Genomic DNA, 12,159 nt, shown 5'->3' on the forward strand with positions numbered 1-12,159 from the left:
TCGATTCACCCAAAATTCAATGAGGTGTCACTATAAGTGATATAAATGGAAAGTTTGCAATCTACTAGGACAGGTGTCACATGGTCTCCACACTCAACCAAAATATAGATGCTCAGTGCTAGTCAGGGCACAGCTGACTCACTTGGTGAAGGATGCAGATGACTCACTGTGAAATCCAAAGATACCACCGATGAAAATGACTCTGTCTAGTGATGTCTTTCCAATCTGCCAACTTAGTTATAAGATTGGAGGGCTGTATTGCCCATTTCCTGTGTGGTTCTTTTTTCTGCCTGAAAACAATAAAAATATCCAAGTCACTTCTAGCCAGGCTGACCTGTGTCTTTTTTTTTTTTTTTTAAAGACTATTTATTGTCTGTGTTGGCCAATTATGTTCCTTTTTTATATACTTAAACTTATTTATTTGTTTGTTTATTTTTGGCTGCGTTGGGTCTTTGTTGCTGCACGCGGGCTTTCTCTAGTTGCTGAGAACGGGGTCTACTCTGCCACGGTGCCCACGCTTCTCATTGAGGTGGCTTCTCTTGTTGCGGAGCACGGGTTCTAGGCACGCAGGCTTCAGTAGATGTGGCACACAGGCTCAGTAGTTGTGGTACTCGGGCTCTAGAGCACAGGCTAAGTAGTTGTGGCACATGGGCTTAGTTGCTCCGCGGCATGTGGGATCTTCCCAGACCAGGGCTCGAGCCCGTGTCCCCTGCATTGGCAGGCGGATTCTCACCCACTGCACCACCAGGGAAGTCCTGACCTGTGTCTTTTTTGATGTTACTCCAAGACCATAAAGGGCAATGATTATAAGAAAGTGGTACTAGAACCACTAACACACTTGAAGCACAGTGACACTGTGCTCATTACCACCACCTGGCTGAGATGTGATACTGACAGAAACTGCAACTGTTTCTAAGTTGTGTGCACTCATACAGAGAGGAGCTGAGGTCAGTGAGGCAAGGAATGGACTCTGGACAAGGAACATTTGTATTTTAAAAGGAATCGACTAAGATGCCACTGATTCCAGGTTTCAAAATGTCGGTACCTCTGTAAACCCTTCCACAAAATAATAATAGCAATGATTATTATTTGTGGAGCCCTTACTATGTGTTAGGCATTATACTAAGTGTTTTAATCACATCATCTCATTTAATCCTTGCAACCCCAGGAAGCAGGTAAGAATGACCCTCTATTCTTACCTGTGAGGCAGTTGAGCAAAGTGGTGATGGAATCTAGAGCCAATTGCTTAGGTTCAAATCTGGCTCTGCCACCCATTAGCTGTATCATCTTGTTCCTACCCCATGGAGTGGTTTGGATGATTCAAGGAATTGACTTATGGAAAATACTCAATGTGCAGGCTAGCTATGATTATTGCCATACCACCAATGGTTAGCTGGAAGCCACAGAGTTGGGAAGGGCATGTGAGGTGTGATACAACAGCTCCCTGGAGACCTAGCTCAAAGCAGCACTGCTAGCGAGGATGGTTGACACTTAGGGGCAGCCCTCATCAGGGATGTTAAGACACATCTTCAGCCTTCCATCTGCTGCTTGTTTATCCATCTACATACCAGGAAAAGGCAAGAAGATGCTATTTCTCTGTTATCACTAAAATCAGATCCCTGTTTCTAGGAAAAGAATGCACCCACAGTTCTAGTCCTTAAGTACAAATTCTGACCCAGTGGCAGTTGTCTATTCAGGATGAATCTCCCTCAGACTAAAGTAAGTATAGTTCTTGTTTTAAGTGGGGTTCCCTAGAAGCAGAGCCTGAGACAGGGATTTAGTGAACATGATTTATTGAGGGGGTGCTCCTCAGGAAAAATCTGAACGGGAAAGAGAGAATCAGGATACGGAAAGGAAAAGAATTAAGCAAGGATGTGGTCTCAGGTAAACTGTAGCCTTAGCCTGATCCATGGAGGACTCTAGAACATAAATCACACCAGAAAGTTATTCCCACTTTGAGGCAAGGAATCTGGTACCTTTTTTGTTTTGTTTTTTTTGTTTTTGTTTTTTTGGTATCCTCCTATTAGTGAGTCATTGGCCATGAGATGCTTCCAGGGTGAAGCAGCTGCAATCAGCCAAGGGCAACTCCAGGAGAGGCAGAGGATGCAGGTGGTGAGCCCAGAGTAGCCAATCCCCACATGACCTGGAGGATTTGGGCAGAGCACCAACAGCATCTACTACAGTCCTATCAGGCAGTAGGACTATAAAAACAAAGTTATTGCCCCTCACACCCTTTATACAGGCACATGACTCCATAAAGAGCTTAATCCAATAGATTAAAAGACAAATTTGCCTTCTTACTTTAAAAAAAAAAATCAAAATAAAATCTCTGAATCCTAAAGATCTACCCAAGCCAGGCAGATTCTCCAAGACTCTTTGTTTTAGGAGGGGATGAAACAGGCTGGGGCTCCAATGAGAAGTTCCAGTTAACGGACCTCTTGCCCAGCCCCTGAATAAATCTGTTCCTCTGACTTAGTTTTGCCAAAATGGACCCAGGCAAATGGAAATCATTCCTGACGCTTATTGGCAGGCTACCATATTTCCTACCTCAGAGAAAGTCAGGGCAGGGGAGGGTGTTCCCAACCTCCTTTCTCTAAGAAAATTACAAGAGTGGGACAGTTCAGTTACAGGAGTGTAATTAATGTCATTAAACCACTGTTGGGGAATGATTATGCCTTAAATTTAGAGGTCACCTCCCTGTAGGGATTCACAAAGGAAAAATCCTCACCCTTACATTGTCTTACTCATCCTGACAGCACCTCCTGTGAGACAGGCAGACAATCTGCTTTGCTCTATGAGGCCTCTCTGGGCAAGAACACACATTTAATTTAGTATCCTCTGGTACTTCTCCTGGAGGTCTTGTCTTCCATATCCCTTCCTGGGATGTATGCAGGTCCAGTGCTCGGGACAGTGGCACAGGGCACCACACTTAGAACTGCCCCATGTTTGGTTTAATGTTCTGATGTCATTCTCCTAGAACTCTTCATAATTTCTGAAGAAAGGGCCACGTATTTTCATTTTACACTGGGTCCCACAAATCACGTAGCCATCCCTGGATGTATGTTTTGAGCCGAACCTGGGATATGAGGAAATACTGCAGCACCCTGTAACCTCTACAGGGATTGTGTACCCCATGGGTGTGCTAGTCATTAGTACTGTCGACCAAGTATTTTGGGTTCTCCTTCCAGACACAGGTAGGATTGAACCAAAACTTGTTGTTGATGAAATGTGAGGAGGAAATGATGATGTCACATCTGGGCAAAAGGTGCAGAGGCCAGCGCTCCATTCACCACATTGCCTTTCTCCTGCCTGGGTCATCAAGATGGAGCTTCCCTCAACCAATCCCCAAGAAAGACAGAGCCCCCAGAAAACCTGTAGTAAACACGTTCTGTGAACAGAATAAACCTTTGTGGTTTTAAGCCACTGAGATTGTGGGATTATTTTCTCCCATACTTAGCCTATCCTGATGGATGCAGAGGGTCATAAACAGATTCTCAGAGCATCCTTTGCAATACTTAGAGACAGCCTGGGAGAAGAAGCAGCGTGAATGGTGACAATGTCTGATAATGGGGAAGAAGACTCCCACACAAAGATATGATGGGTTAGAGGAAACCCACAGAGTATTGTTTAGTACTGATTTAGTCCAACTATTCACCACTGAACCTCAGAAAATATATACCATTAGCAGGCCTCACTTGTAATGGTCTCAACAGCAAACGCATTTGAATCAGAGGAAAAAGAGTTTGATTAAATTTGTATGTCCTTCCATCCCCACCATTTTGCTCCTCAAATACTCAGCAAATGCAAACTGCTTCTTTCTTAGGATGAGGAAAATAAGGAAAGATAAAATGACCCTAAAAGACCCCAAAAGTTTCCTGGGGTTGACTAGTGAAGCTCAGCAAATAAACAGTATTTTAATAAAATGCTTGATGAGCTTGGGAGATGCAGCAGCTTAAAATAAAATCACCCTATTTGATATTTGTCTCTCTCACAAGCAAGGAACCAAGGTCAATGTGAATTTACAGTAGCCCCTGGAACAGCTCTGTAAAGAAGGGTCTTGTCCTGCCTGCAAGTTGGAACATCTGCAGTGTTCTTTTATTCATGACCAAATGTTTCCAGAGTGATTAAACTGGCATTGTAAATGTGCAGTCTATATCAACTGAGTGACAAGGATTAAGTGAGATTCAGATTAAAATGCTAAGGGAGTTTGTACCAAGATCAAGCCAGATATATAGTTAACACTAAGAAAATACGTGCTGAAGAAGAAATGTAAAAACAACCACCTAGAGAAAACTTCAGAATAACAAACTGCACCAGAGAAAGTGTCTTGAATGGTAAGTCAGTCAGTGGCGGCTGAAATTACCTTTTTGAAAGTACAATTGCTCAGCAGTATTTAGAAAAAAAATATGCAGCCAAATAAACAACAGATATATTCACAGTGGATATGGTTCAAAAAGAAGGTACAATAATAAAGTCCATTTTATTGATACAATAAATGTTGATAAACAAATTTCAGAACAAAATATAAGTTGGAAACCAAAAATTAAGAACTGCTAGATTTATTACTTCAAAAGAATAAAAATGCTTTGAGTCTTACAGAGCTTTTCTCTCCCAGAATCCACAATTGAAAGCCAAAATGAATGGAAATTTATTATTTACCAAATATTATTGTAATAGATAGAATAAAAAAAGAAAACACCATTAGAAAAAATCTGTAACCACTATATGAACAATGTCTTAAATTTTTGTTGTGTAACGAATACAGAAATAAAATCACAAATCCCTTGCCAGTGACATTTAAAGTGACCTGAGACACTGATTAATTAACACACAGCCCTCCATATCTGCAGGTTCTACATCCTTGGATTCAACCAACTATAGATCAAAAATATTTTTTTAAAAATTCCAAAAAGTTCCAAAAAGCAAAACTGGATATTGCTGTGCACCCGCAACTATTTAAATAGCATTTACATTGTATCTACATCTATTTATATAGCATTTACATTGTATCTACATCTATTTATATAGCATTTACATTGTATTAGGTGTTATAAGTAATGAGATGATTTAAAGTATACAGAAGGATATACGTAGGTTACATGCAAATACTCTGCCATTTTATATAAGGGACTTGAGCATGTGTATTTTGGTATCCACGGGGGTCCTGGAACCACTACCCCTCAGATACCCAGCGACGACTTTAAGTATGATGTTTGAACTGATCCCCCTCCAACCTCCCTGTCTATGGATTTCTTACCTTCTCTAAATCAGCTCACATTCCATGGAATTTCTACCCCACTGATCTGCAGGTCTTTGCTACAACCTGCATTTTTGGATCTTCAAAGAGAACAAGAAGGGCAGCAATAGACTGGCATCTGTATAAATTCCAGGTAGCAGATGTAGGGGAGCAAAATTTGGCACCCCAAAATGTGTCCCTTTGGCATATAGATTATTTTGAGCTAAAAACAATCAAGGCCCAAAAGACTCAGGAAGAAACCTTTACCTTCCCCCTAACTGCCTAAAAGAATTTAGATAGAGGGCCTGTTCCTGGAAGACAGCTATCACCGGAGCTTTCTGCAAAGAATATGGGCCAAGTGTGGTGAGGGAAACTCGGCAGAGCCCAGAGAGCAGAGTCCGCTCTGTGTCCCATTGTCCGTGCGTGGCCCAGGAAACATTTATTTACCAAACATTTGCTCTTCCATCTCCATGTGAATTGCTTTCCTCCTCCCCCGTGAAGTCCCAAACCACTACCTGCAACATTCTCTTGTTTTCAGCTGAAGATAGTATTTAAGGTGAGGGTTACTGCCATTTTGGTGAGTTACTCATTTTTTGGGGGGGAGGGCAGGGGGGTATCTCTCCCATGTATACATGTTAATAAACTTTTGTTTAATTTTCTCCTGTTAATCTGTCTCATGGCAATTTAACTCTTAGACCAGCCAAAAGAACCTAGAAGGGTAGAGGAAAATTTCTTCTTCCCCAACATGGCCTTCTGCCTGAGAAATTTCCCAAGTTGGCTTCATGGAAACACTCCTTCCCAGACATACACCCCCTTGATCCTGAAGCACTGAATGGGAACAGTGGAATGGTGATTCCCTGTCCATCCTCAGTGCCAAATGAGAATGAGGAAGAGGCCAGGATAACGTAAGTTAGAGGCCAAAGCACAGCACACTGGTTAAGAACAGGGCCTCAGAGTCCATCCAGCCTACGTGCAGACAACATATCTGTTATTGCTCTAGTTTCCACATCTGTAGCATAGGGATGGTAATAGTACAAAACAGACCATAAACCAAATAATCTTTATACAGAACTTACAGGTTATCATGCACACACAAGTCAGCAATATATGGTTGTCATCATGATTATAGTGAATTCTCTCTCTTCTGGGAAAAATTTAGAGACACTCTGAGCCTCTTGGCTCCTTCCATCCTCTTAGAAGAATCACATATCTCTACTTGTGCGTTATGGATGCTGATTCTATCAAGTAGGTGAACAGATGTGGCTGTCCCAAAATTGGACAGAAAGATAAAATACAGACTGTTGAAGAAAGGTCAGGAGGAGGCAGCTGCACAGGAAGAGTAAGTCAAAAACAACATTCAAGGTCCAACCCCTGACGAGGTGTTAAATGACGGGTGGGAGCAGTCCCTGCTGTAATCCAGTTAACATTTAGCACCTAATTATCACTTCTCAGTGGAGTCCAGACTAGATTATTGTGAACTGCAACCTCCAAGCTACACAGGAAATATCTGATGCTACTAAGCAACAGATTCAATCATTTAACAGGCACTGGCTATCCAGAAGCAAGTAGCAAGAAATGCAGAATATTACTCTAGTTAATCAGTGAAACGTCATCCCTTTTCTGGATCAGCCTGCAGTTCAGCAGATTCTAGCCAAACAAGATGTGGATGATTTAATCCAAGATTTCCTTCTAAAATGCCTTTTATAACCAGCAATCATGAATATAGCAGAAAATACTGTCTGAGATTCCAAACCTAGATTTTCCTTCACATAGGGTACAAAGCAATGCTAGTGATTCACCACCTTTGCTTTGGGGGGGGGTGGGATGATAAATTTCCTAATCCTTTCAGTCTTCAAAAAAACCATTTTCTCAGTATGTAAGTGGGATAACTTCTAGGGATAGAATGATGACTAAAACACAGGTCCTACCCTTGAGAAGCTCTGATACGGAAGTCTAATATGGAACACTGAGAGAGGGGGTAAAGGTTTTCAAAACAGTAATAAGTATAACAAAATCATTTGGAAAAAAAAGATGGTGGGAACCTACAAGACAGAGCACTTAAATCTGCCTAGGAAAGGCTTGGAAGGCTTTCCACATAAGCAATGATATTTATGTTACATCCTGTATTAACAATACAGGCATTGTTCTTACTGACAATTCCTTGGCCAGGGTATTTGAGTACCTGCGTTCCTCTGCTGGAACTGCCAAATTAGACCTCAAAGTCCATATACCCAACCTGCTAGATACTATCACTTTTCCATGACACTCCACCAACCTGTGATCAAACAGTGCATATGCACCCTCCAAGAAACACACTGATTTTTATTCTATAAAACTGAGTTGAATATTTTTGCTATTGAATTACACTAACCCTCAGGAAAGTTGAAGAAGGACTCACACACAATATATAACACACATACACACAAACACAAATTTATTTTGTAGGTATTTTAGAGAAAGACAGGACTTCAATGCTTTTAAAATAAAGGCAAAAGATTTAACTCTACATTATAAAATTTTTCAGGTCATATTAGGGTACCTGAAGAGAGAGGAGAAATTAGGGTAGTATATAAGGAGAAAGGATGAAAAAGAGGGGAATATAAAAACATCCTATTTCCTCATTCCTAAGACATTCCTTCACAGACCATTCTCTGAAATCAGAATGCATCATACAAGTGATAAAGTTTTATGATCACGAGGTAAATGTAATGCCAAAGTTTTGTGAAAATCTTCCCGTGACAATTTCTGAAAAGATCAAAAAAGCAGCAGCATCAGAGCACACTAGAATTGGTGAAATGTAACAAGAAATGAGGGAGACACTTGGGGCAGTTCCATAGGCTTCAGACAAGCACTTTTGTAGAAGATGAATTGCTCTTTTCACATTGTAGAGTTCCCTGGAATTTGAGGGACAGCAAACTATGCCCTGGTCATCCTGCTCAACATAGAAACTGTCTTTTGTACCCTAGAAAACACATTCTATTTGTCAACCATTGCAATGTCAACCAAAAGCAACCATTGTTTTTTTTTTTCAATAAGCACCTTTTGGGGGGAAATTTTTACAGTTTTTCAAAGTATGAAGAAATGACTTAGAATATTAAAATTGAAAAATGAAGGGTATTTAAGTGTTAAATTCTTGGTTTTACAGACTTAGAAAATCGAAAGACAAAAAAATTAAGTGATCTGTGCAAGACTGTATTTAAAGTATACTGAGAACTCAATATTCTAGATAGCATGTAGCTTTTTCTATTATGCCATGCTGCCTGTTCTTAGGTTTTAGTGAGTCCTTCGGAAAGACAAATGTAAATTTACTACCTATGCCAAAAAGCTGTTACATCATCTTATCCTAATCTTTAGGAGTTATGGCTGCTTCAATTGGTAATACCTGAAAGTTACACTGAACCTTTCAAATCAAATCGACTTCTCATCTAATTGGATCTTAGTTTATACAATATATACTGTGTTTTCACTGCAAAAAAAGTGCCAATTATTAGAACATTCACCTCAGGGATACTGCATACGATGCTTGTTTAGTATATAACAAACTCAAATAAAAATGAAATAGAACTCCTTCTGATATAACTGTACAAGAAGCAATATTCATAGATCTTCAAATACTCTTACAAAGTATTAAGAAGTTCTTCTCTAATTACTGTGGCCAACAGCAATCCAGTGCTCAGCCGTAGAAATATCACTCCATCTTCTACTGCAGGGTCTCCTACCTAGGGTTCACTTCACCTCTTTCAGGCTCTCTCATCTCTTTCTTCCATTCTTGTTTCTGGTGGTATTTCTTGGGCTTAATTTATTAAGCTTTCAAGAAGAATACCAATCAAACACATACTTTCCCAGTCCCATTCCCACTTTAAGCTTTTCAATTCCCTTCACTATAAGAGGTTCTGAGAGTCTCTCTGGAAAATATTCCCAACTTATTCCTTGTTTTAGACTTAAGCACTGATGACCTATATTAATGCACATGTAAAATGGCAAGGGAAATTTATGAATTGTGCATTATCAGCCATTACTACTGGAGCTTTAATTTGTTTATCAGGTTGAGCTGCCAGTAACCTAACAGGGCACCAAGGGAGGGACACAGGAGGGATAAATTTTGATTAAAAAATGTCTACATCATGGGTGCTCTCAGAGAAGGCAAGCATAGCTAAGCAAGCTCAGGGAGCGGTGTCAGGAAAACACTAGAGGCAAAAAAGAAAAACAGTAACAATAGGGCTCCAGGAAGAAATTTTCCTTAGTGACCTGGGGTGAGATCTGACCTCTGAAATACTGTCTTCATCCTTCTCTCTCTCTCTCTCCCCTCGTCCCCCCCGACCCCGCCCCACCCTCTCTGTCTCTCCCTCCGACACACACACGTACACACACAAAACAAATGCTCACACACCATTCCTATAATTTTAGCCCCATATTCAGAGGAGAGATAATATTCTACTTCATGATGACCATTATTGCTATTGTTATGTGGTTAATGAGTTAATATATGCAAAGCATTTAGAATTGTTCCACATATATGGTAAGTACTAGGTAAACGTTAGCATTTATTATCACTATGTCCATCTATTTATATATTTTTCAAACAAAATTATTGAGAATTTCCTAAATGCCTAGCTCTAAAGTAGGTGCTATAAAAGTAAGGGAAACTAAACATGATTCCTGATTTTGAAGATCTTGCCGTGATGAAAATACATGAAAACAGGAGTGGTGCTCAAATCCTTCTGATAACCTTATGAGTCAAGTGTTATTATTCCCATCATACTCATGAAGAATTCGCAATTCAGAGAAGTGTCTTATGAATCCACATTCATGAAATCAGAAGTTAAAACCAGGTCTGTCAGAGAGACCTTCACGATGGCAGAGGACTAAGACGTGGAGATCACCTTCCTCCCCACAAATACATCAGAAATAACATCTACATGTGGAACAACTCCTACAGAACACCTACTGAACGCTGGCAGAAGACCTCAGACCTCCCCAAAAATATTTTTTTCTTTTTCTCTTTCTGTGAGTGTGTATGTGTATGCTTCTTTGTGTGATTTTGTCTGTATAAATTTGCTTTTACCATTTGTCCTAGGGTTCTGCCTGTCCGAATTTTTTTTTTAGTATAGTTTTTAGCGCTGGTTATCATTAGTGGATTTATTTTTTGGTTTGGTTGCTCTCTTCTTTCTTTATTCTTTTTTTTTCTTTTTTTAATTACTTTTTAATTTTTTATTTTTAATAATTTTTTTATTTTAATAACTTTTTTACTTTATTTTATTTTTTTTCTTTCTTTCATTCTTTTTTTCTCCCTTTACTTCTTTTTCTTTCACACTTTACAAAGAGCATCCTTTATTGTGCATAAAAGTCACTGAGAAAAATAAGGATCAGAGTCACTGGGATTTTCAAAGAGATGAAATGCACATAAACATAAAAAGGAAGAAAAGCCATCAAATATGGTCTAATATTTCTGTTCTTTAGGAACTATTCTGTTTCTGTCCAAATCAGGAAAAATACTCTAAAAACACTTAAGTAGTAGACATTTTCGTTCCTATATATATTATGTTCTCAAGGCATTTTGTCTTCTTTGATTCAAATTACATATCATGATGTGGTCAAAAACAGACATATTTCTATTTTGAATTTTGAAAGTTAGAAAGGTCAAATAATTTTCAAAAAGAAACAGGTCAATAACAGAGTCAGGACTCATAATTAACATTACTAATTCTCTATCTCAAAATTTGACCATGAATGTTATCCATTATGAAATTTGAAAAAATACAATTGCCTTAGGTTGTCCTATTTCAAAGTTAGATCACAAAAGTGACCTGTAAAAATTGAGCATTGAGGATGAAATGTAAGATCATTTTATTTCTTCACATTTCTGCTCTTATAAGAGTCATCTAAAGTGAGTATTTCTACAAGTCTCCATTCTAACCAGGGCATGTATTCTGGATAATGTCTCTATACATATATCCACTGTATGCTTGTATAACTTACTATTGATTTAGCATTTATTTAAATGTAAGCAATAAAGTACTTTAAATTGTTATAGACAAAAGAAAATCAACACGTAATCACCAAAGAAGAATATCTGTTCTACTCTCTGAAACAATATATTATCTATAAAATGTATTTATGTTAGAAATCGAAAACTTGACATGCTCTGTCTCTTCAAAGCTTCTTGTAAAATAAAAGTATTAAATTCTTACTTACATTTCCCAACACATGTGCATGCTCACATACAGATGCACATACAAACATTCAATAAGTAAAGGGAAAAATCACCTATATAATCATATAAAAGATCTTTTTAAAGCCCTCAGAATGTGTACTATCACTATACAGGTTTGTGATTTGTTAAAAATAGATCTAAACTCACCAAGTAAGCAAGATAACTTCATGATCAGTCTTCAGAATAGTTCATAGAATTTAAAAATTGCCTATAAATAAAATGACTTACAGATCTCTTTGTTACTCACATCACTCTGTTGTTGGTCAAATCAGTCATACAATCAACTGGGTCATTCTATCATTGGATGATTTGAATAATATATATATATATTTTTTTTTTTTATACAGCAGGTTCTTATTAGTCATCAATTTTATGCACATCAGTGTATACATGTCAATCCCAATCGCCCAATTCATCACACCACCACCCCCACCACCCCGCCGCTTTCCCCACTTGGTATCCATATGTTTGTTCTCTACATCTGTGTCTCAATTTCTGCCCTGCAAACCAGTTCATCTGTACCATTTTTCTAGGTTCCACATATATGCGTTAATATAAGATATTTGTTTTTCTCTTTCTGACTTACTTCACTCTGTATGACACTCTCTAGATCCATCCACTTCTCAACAAATTACCCAATTTCGTTCCTTTCTTTGGCTGAGTAATATTCCATTGTATATATGTACCACATCTTCTTTATCCATTCGTC

At 38.7% G+C, this 12,159-nt stretch overlaps 1 long non-coding RNA gene across 1 annotated transcript in view; it reads right to left on the minus strand.

The window, feature by feature from the left end:
* Positions 1 to 205: 205 nt before the first annotated feature.
* Positions 206 to 12,159, minus strand: part of LOC133094336 (uncharacterized) — a 67,812-nt gene continuing 55,858 nt past the window's right edge. The window contains exon 3 of the long non-coding RNA XR_009701455.1: positions 206 to 290. This is a non-coding gene — a long non-coding RNA (uncharacterized LOC133094336). The remainder of the gene's footprint in view (positions 291 to 12,159) is intronic.

Source organism: Eubalaena glacialis, chromosome 7 (genome assembly GCF_028564815.1).
Source record: "Eubalaena glacialis isolate mEubGla1 chromosome 7, mEubGla1.1.hap2.+ XY, whole genome shotgun sequence".
Lineage (NCBI taxonomy): Eukaryota > Metazoa > Chordata > Mammalia > Artiodactyla > Balaenidae > Eubalaena > Eubalaena glacialis.